Source organism: Bufo gargarizans, chromosome 6 (assembly GCF_014858855.1).
Source record: "Bufo gargarizans isolate SCDJY-AF-19 chromosome 6, ASM1485885v1, whole genome shotgun sequence".
Classification (NCBI taxonomy): Eukaryota; Metazoa; Chordata; class Amphibia; order Anura; family Bufonidae; genus Bufo; species Bufo gargarizans.
The window spans coordinates 180,219,942-180,228,469 of NC_058085.1; the positions used below are offsets into that span (position 1 = coordinate 180,219,942).

Here is an 8,528-nt window from a genome sequence, read left to right on the forward strand (position 1 = left end):
AATATGACATATTTTCAGTTGTTTCACACTTTTTTGTTATGTATATAATTCCACATGTGTTAATTCATCGTTTTGATGCCTTCAGTGTGAATCTACAATTTTCATAGTCATGAAAATAAAGAAAACTCTTTGAATGAGAAGGTGTGTCCAAACTTTTGGTCTGTACTGTATATTAGTAAAGGTTTCTAAAAACAAGAGGACTGTAGTAATATTCAAAAAACTATTTTGAGGTAGAGTTTCCTTTAATATTTGCCTGATGTGGAAAAGTACAATATTGCAATAGATTGCCCTGGAGGCACCAACTAAATACTTCTGTAATTACAAGCATTGCTCACGCAGCAGGCATTTTATATGAGATTATTGTACCTAGTAGTTAATGGGAGGAGTCCTCGAGTTTATATATGAGAGATTTCTGCAACGGTATCAAACTATTTCACAGGAAAACTTGAATCTCTGCTTCCAGACACCACACCACCGAATCATGTCTAGCTTCTTAAACCAAGCCCAGCAGAAAGCTGATGAAACCGGTAAGCAATCAAATAAACTAGCTCTAGTACCTATTACTTAGAGTCAGTTCACATGGAGATAATGATATAAGAGGTAGGATGAAAGGGGGACCTTTTACATGTAGCTGAGGCTAGTTTCACACGAGCGTATTCAGTGCAGGAAATCAGCTCCTTGGGTCAGAGGTATTTGCCATCCTTGAATGCTGCCCCTATGACATGGACCCACAGCATTATAATGATTTATAATACTGTGTGTTCCCACTCAATATCAACTCTAATGATTGGCACTTAGGGAATTGTTGGAGTACAATTTATTAGAGTTGAGATTGGGCAGGAACACACAACATTATAAATCATTATAGTGCCGTGGGTCCAAGTCATAGCAGCAGCATTCAGGATGGGAAATACCTCTGATGGAGGTACATGAGCCGATACGCTCGTGTGAAATGGCCTTTCTCATTGAACGGTTTAAGCATATATCTTGTTTTAAGAAGATTTCTCCAGCTTACGGCACTTAATTCCTGTTGATATTGTGGGGACTTGCTCTGGTAGACAGGATTAGCTGACGCAGTATAGAGGCAACAACAAGTTCTTTGGTTTAAACAGTTCAGTGTTTTATTCACACTTTAGGCAAGTGACAAAACAAGCAGTCATAATCAAACAAAAAGTCACCTTGCGGCTCTAAGGGGGGGGGGGGGGCAGAAGATATGAGCGCTTCCATCAGCTTCCATTAATGCAGAGCTCATTGCTAGAGCGCCGGGAGCTGCGGACCTGTCACTCACCGTGCAGCTCCCAGTGCTCCTCCCCTCCGGGCCGGCGGCGCACAGAATGGTGAAGCAGGAAGACTTCTCCCCGCTCCACCATTCAGCCTGCAGACACTGATCACGCTGCCAGCCTGTGTGGGGAGAGCCTGCAGCCCAGAAATCTGCATAAGCTCCACCCACGGTGCTATAAAGCGATCTGTGCCTGCAGGGAAGAGAGGTATGTGAGCTTTTTTTATTTATTTTTTTATGCAGAGGTGGCACAGAGGGCTTTATTACTATGGGAGCGGCACAAAGGACTTTATTACTATGGAGGGGGCACAGAGGGCATTACTACTATGGAGGGGGCACAGAGGGCATTACTAATGTGAAGGGGGCACAATGGGGATTATTACTGTGCAGGGGGCGCAGAGATGGCATAACTACTATGAGAGGGGCACAATGTGGGCATAACTACTGTGAGAGGGCACAATGTGGGCATAACTACTGTGAGGGGGCACACATCTGTACAAAACTACTGTAAAGGTTGTACAATGATGGCAATACTACTGTGAGGGGGTACCCTTTTTTGGTATTGGGGGAGAGGGGCGAGAGAAAGGACCAGCCCCAGGTGCCAAACACCCTAGGCACGCCACTGATTGGAAACCAACTCATGCTATCCATTCAGCCCCTGCGATGGCTGAAAATATGTGACATCACTATATCTGTTTAAAGAAGCACTCTAGCAGTGCAAAAAAGTTGATTGTTAAAGAATAGCGTGGAGGCTCTTGTATACGCCTTGTATATACTCGTTTTAGTTGATCTATTTATGGATTGTCTACTATCCTGGTTCCTTCTTCCACTGTCATATGGTTCCCTAATGCAGTTCACATTTCCAATGATGCTTTTGGCGCAGACAAATGCTGGAGTGCTTCTTTAATTGGCATAGAGCAGAAAAAAATAGAAGGTCTTAAAGAAGAACTAGCTATTGGAGATTGGTAATAAAGTACAGTTTTTGCATTTGGACGGGGCTCATGTTTTTCCTGCATTTATTGACGTACCGAAGTATTACAAATGTAACTGCACATATAGAATAGTCTTTCTAATGTAATGATATGAAGAAATGGCCATGCGTAGATATCCTTCCATGACAGATTTGACTTTGAGAACAATATTTCCTCCTGTCCTTTCTTGCTGGCATCTGTAATTGTAACTTTTTTTTTTACTAACATATTACATAAATTACATAAACAGCATCTGTTGAAACTAAATGGAGAAAAACTGTTCCCAAACTTCTCTACGTAGTAAAGCAGCTTATAGTAAATGTCTATAATACAGAACTTTTAATCGATTTCTCCTTTCTGACAGTTAAGCAAGGAGAACAGACAGTCCAGGATTGTGTTGATAAAGGCAAAGAAGTTGGTCAACAAGGTAGGTTTATATCAGCATTTACACATATATAACAATATGTTTAGATGCCAACCGTTTGATTTAGGGCTCTTTCACACTTGTGTATTTCTTTTCCGGCATAGAGTTCCATCGTCGGGGCTGTATGTCGGAAAAATCCTGATCAGGATTATCCCCATGCATTCTGAATGGAGAGAAATCCGTTCAGGATGCATCAGGATGTCTTCAGTTCCGGACCGGAACATTTTTTTGCCGGAGAAAATACCGCAGCATGCTGCGCTTTTTGCTCCGGCCAAAAATCCTGAACACTTGCCGCAAGGCCGGATCCGGAATTAATGCCCATTGAAAGGCATTAATCCGGATCCGGCCTTAAGCTAAATGTCGTTTCGTCGTTTAGCTTTTTCTGAATGGTTACCTTGGCTGCCAGGACGCTAAAGTCCTGTTTGCCATGGTTAAGTGTAGTGGGGAGCAGTATACTTACCGTCCGTGCGGCTCCCAGGGCGTCAGGGCGCCCCTCGCGCATGGATCGCGTGACGTCATTCTGGAGCGCCCCGGGAGCCACACAGGCGGTAAGTATACTGCTCCCCCGCTCCCCACTACTACTATGGCAGCCAGGAGTTTAATAGCGTCCTGGCTGCCATAGTAACACTGAACGCATTTTGAAGACTGATCAGTCTTCAAATGCTTTCAGTTCACTTGCGTTTTTCCAGATCCGGCGTGTAATTCCGGCAAATGGAGTACACGACGGATCCTGGACAACGCAAGTGTGAAAGAGGCCTTAAAGGAGTTCTCCTGGATTAGAAAAACATACCTGCTTTCTTCTAAAAGCAGCACCAACCCTGTCCATGTGTTGTATCTGGTATTACTACTGACTCTCATTGAAGTGAAAGGGGTTCAACTGCAAAAACACACACTTGTGGACAAGGGTGATGCTGGTTTTAGAAGAAAGCAAACCTCTTTTTCTTGTACTGGACAACCCCTTTAATTTTCACACACACACCTTCTCTCAACTTTCAAAAAAGGCTTACAGCGTTCTAAGGCAGATTTTATGTAGCATTTTTCTAAATATTTTGCCCAATATTCAACAGGAATATCTGAAACACACTATGAACAAAGGGCCAGATTTATCATTACTCTGACAGCTCACTCCACTTTCACATATGGCTAAAGTCAGTTTTAGCCAAGTCAGATTTATGATCGGCCCTTTAAGACTGTAATAAACGTGGTTTGACGGTAGCAGTTTATCCGTCAGTAAGCAGCTTTACAAAAGTCGCACATCTTTACGAAAAAGTCGCACGTTCTATTAAAAAGTCTCATAAGATAAGCATGGTCCTCACTTGAGTGAAATTGCGCATTTTTTTGCGACTTTTTAAATAGCCCCAATAGTAAATCTGTCTAGAGATTCATTTACATAAGAAAGCACGCCCACTTTCAGAAAACTGGTGAGCATAGGGCAGAGCAGAAAAAAGTCGCAAATTTGTGCGCAGTTTTAGCGTTTGCGCATTTTTTTTTGCGCATTTTTCACTCCATTATTCTGACGAGCTAATGATAAATCTGGCCCTATGTGTTTTGCTTGTGCCATGTTTACTCACTGGTGTGATTTTTGGGTCAGTGGCAATTTATTTTAAAAAGTATCATGCTTTAGGCATGTTTTTCAAGCATTTTTTCTACAGAATTCTGTATTGGGAAATAAAATATGTCTAAAAAAAGGTCAAAAATATAAAATATATAAATATATCAAAAATAAAAAAAACACCCAGCATAAAATTTATGGTATTTTTAACATTTCCCCCCCATGCCACAAAAGGTGTGTGAATGAAGCCTAAGGCCTCTTGCACACGACCGTATGGTTATTTCAGAGTTTTGCGGTCCATTTTAAACTGATAGGTTTTTCTGATTTTTTGTTTCAGTAGTGTTTCCGTTTCCATTCCGCTTCCGTTCTGTTTTGCTATTCCGTTTTTCCGTTTAGTTTCCCTTTTTTTGCGGATCGCAAACGGAAACGAAAGCATGACATATACAGTATACAGTAATTACATAGAAAAATTGGGCTGGGCATAACATTTTCAATAGATGGTTCCACGTTCCATTCTGTTTTTTTTACAGCCCCATTGACTTGAATAGAGCCACGGAACGTGATTTGCGGGCAATAATAGGACATGTTCTATCTTTGAACGGAATGGGAAAACAGAAATATGGAAACATTCCGTTTTTTGTTTTTTTTTGCGGACCCATTGAAATGAATGGTACCATATATGGACCGTATACGGAACGGAAATGGAAAAAAAAAAGGTTTGTGTGCAAGAGGCCTAAAAGAGATGTCTGAGAGTTTAAAGGGCTTTTCTGGGAGTTTAATATTGATGATAGGTCATCCTGAGTCATCATTAGGATAGATCAACAATATCTGATGGGTGTTTGAAGAGGTTGTGGTGCTCCAGTGAGCTTCCCAGCCTACTCACAGCTTGCCAAGCACAGTGTCGTCTATTGTTTAGCGGCTGTGGTTTGTACTGCAGCCCTGGCTCATTGACTTGAATGGGACTGAGCTGCACCTAGGTCATGTGACCGATGAACGTGACATTGCTGGCCTCTTCAAACACCTGGTCAGCAGGGTGTCAGGAGTCGGACCCCCACCGATCTGATACTGATGACCAATCCTGAGGATACAGGTGAAACATTAAAAATTAGAATATCGTGCAGAGTTCATTTATTTCAGTAATGCAACTTAAAAAGTGAAACTAAGATTTGAGATAGACTCATTACATTTGATTATGGCTTACAGATTATGAAACCCCAAAGTCTCAATTTTGAGGTACCCTTTGCTCACGGGATATGGATTAATTAGCTGACTAGAGTGTGACACTTTGAGCCTAGAATATTGAACCTTTTTACAAAATTCTAATTTTAAGCTGCATTAATGCAATTCCTTTTAATTTGCATTAGGCCTCATGCACACGACCGTTGTGTGCATCCGTGTCCGTTGTTCCGTTTACCGTGATTTTCTGCGGACCCATTGACTTTCTATGGGTCAGTTGAAAACTCGGAAAATGCACCGTTTGTCATCCGCGTCCGTGATCCGTGTTTCATGTCCGTCAAAAAAAAAAGGGCCTGTCCTTTTTTGACGGACAACGGTTCGCGGACCCATTCAAGTCAATGGGTCCGTGAAAGAGCACGGAGGCACACAAGATTGTCATCCGCGTACGTGATCCGTGTCCGTTTTTTTTCCTATCATTTTCAAAGCAAACTTGACTTAGATTTTTTTTCACTTTTCTGGTCTGGTGATCCTCCAAAAATCAAGGAAGACCACACGGAAGAAAAAACGGACACGGATCACGGAACAACGGAACCCCGTTTTGAGGACCGTGAAAAAATACTGCTGTGTGCATGAGGCCTTACTGAAATAAATGGACTTTTGCACGAAATTCTAATTTTTCGAGTTTCACCTGTATATCAATATTAAACACCTGGAAAACCTATTAAAAAAATTGAACTAGTTGAAATAATTTTTTTTAACTCTCCGGTGCTCTTCACTGGTGCAGGGAAGAATTAGCAATTAAATAATGTTTGTTTTTTATGTTATTTCCTGTAGCCAATTTTATTTCTCAAAGTCTTGGATGACCCCCCTTTAATCAAAATGTTTACATGTTTAATGTCTGAGAATACCTGGGATTTAAAATAGAAGATAAGCTTTTCCCTCCATTTACATGGTGTCTCAGAAATGTAGTAGGACAAATCTTAAAAAGACTTGTGAGTGACCAGTAAACAAAGCTTTGACCTGAAGTATCCATAAAAATAGTTAAGATGTACAATAATATGTAAGGTACCGACAGATTTCCAATGCCCGGTAATGATTGATTGGCAAATAGACTGCCCATGGGTTACCTTACAAAAACATGTTAATTATTATATCCATAACATATTCCATTCTGTTCTAGTTATTGACCAAGGATGTCAAACTGCCAAAAACACGTGTGATGAAGTAACAGGACAAGTTGGTGATAAGCTCACTGGTGGATGGAAGAAGCACTCATAATACAAAAAAGTCATAATTCTGAACATGATTTTAAATAAATAATTTGTATTTACTTTACCCACAGTGGTCATTTTTATTTTTAACAATTCAAAAAGTATATGTCATTTCTTTTATGTTTTATTCTTCAAAAGTCCTGCTCACATCTATATTGGCTTTAATGGTTTTAGAAAAGATTTGTCTTCCTTTTAATTAGCCTAGTCGAACATAATTAGAGATGAGCGAATTGAAGTTGACAAAGTGGAATTCTACCCGAATTTCAGGAAAAATTTGATCGCATCTGAATCTGAATTTCTTCACGCTTTGTGGTAACAAATCAAATTTTTTCCTAAAATGGATGCTGCACGTGTTAAGACATGGTCAAGGAACTCTGGGAACGAGGGATGACCCACAATGTCATGCATGCAGCTAGGGATGAGCGAATCGACTTTGGATAAAACATCCGAAGTCGATTCGCACGAAACTTCATTCTAATACCGTACGGAGCAGGAGCTCCACGCAATAGCTGCATAAATTAATTTGCACTGTAAAAAAACATTTCCCGAACTCGGGTTCGGTTCCAATTGTGCATGTACAAACAGAACAACAGAATAAAGTGGTCTTAAAAGGCAAAAAATGCTCAAAACCCCACATGCTGTTGCGCATTTGCAGCCGGGGGAGTAAATCCTGCACATGTGATCCATTGCTAACAGTAATCCCCAGCAAAAATGCATACAATGGAGGATGCCCGCAGTGGACCACATGTACCACAAAGACCAGGGGCGTAGCTAAAGGCTCATGGGCCCTGGTGCAAGAGTTTAGCTTGGGCCCCATATCCCTCATTGCTTTGTGGCCAGGGGCAGGGAAGCACATTGCCTTCCTGCTGCCTGAGGTAAAAATTTAAACTGCATCCCCCACCATGCCAAATTGTTGACCTAACACCTTCCCTCCAGCCAGATGTGTAACTTGACCAGCATGCACCTTCTATAAAACAGGTGTCTTCTCATGTGGTACAAGGGTCTTTGGGGCCCCTCAGGCTCCTGGGCCCGGTAAGATAATTATTATACTGGGGTGTTGGGGGGTGCACTGCGCCCCCAATGTTTATTATATTGGGGGGGTCGCACTGCGCCACCAATGTTTATCATACTGGGGTGTTGAGGGGACGCACTGCACCACCAATGTTTATTATATTGACCTTCTACTATGCATTCTGTATTAAAGAATGCTATTATTTTCCCTTATAACCATGTTATAAGGGAAAATAATACAGTGAATAGACTGTCACCTAGCAACCATGCGTGAAAATCGCACAGCATCCGCACTTGCTTGCGATTTTCACGCAGCCCCATTAACTTCTATGGGGCCTGCGTTGCGTGAAAAACGCACAACATAGAGCATGCTGCGATTTTCACGCAACGCACAAGTGATGTGTGAAAATCACCGCTCATGTGCACAGCCCCATAGAAGTGAATGGGTCCGGATTTAGTGCGGGCGCATTCCGGTATTTTGAATGCCAGATCTGGCACTAATACATTCCTATGGGGAAAAATGCTGGATCCGGCATTCAGGCAAATCTTCAGGTTTTTTTCGCCGGAGATAAAACCGTAGCATGCTGCGGTTTTATCTTTTGCCTAATCAGTCAAAATGACTGAACTGAAGACATCCTGATGCATCCTGAACGGATTGCTCTCTATTCAGAATGCATGGGGATATGCCTGACCAGTTCTTTTCTGGTATAGAGCCCCTAGAACGGAACTCTATGCAGGAAAAGAAAAACGCTTGTGTGAAAGTACTCTAAAATATTAAGTTTAAATCCCCCCTTTCCCAATTTTAGATATAAAATATATAAACAATAAATAAATAAACATATTA

At 41.5% G+C, this 8,528-nt stretch overlaps 1 long non-coding RNA gene across 1 annotated transcript; it reads left to right on the top strand.

Annotated features, from left to right (window-relative positions):
• Window positions 1–379: 379 nt before the first annotated feature.
• Window positions 380–6,737, top strand: LOC122941586. Its single transcript, XR_006390466.1, has 3 exons — window positions 380–527; window positions 2,615–2,677; window positions 6,583–6,737. It is a non-coding gene; the product is annotated as an uncharacterized LOC122941586 (long non-coding RNA).
• Window positions 6,738–8,528: the final 1,791 nt, after the last annotated feature.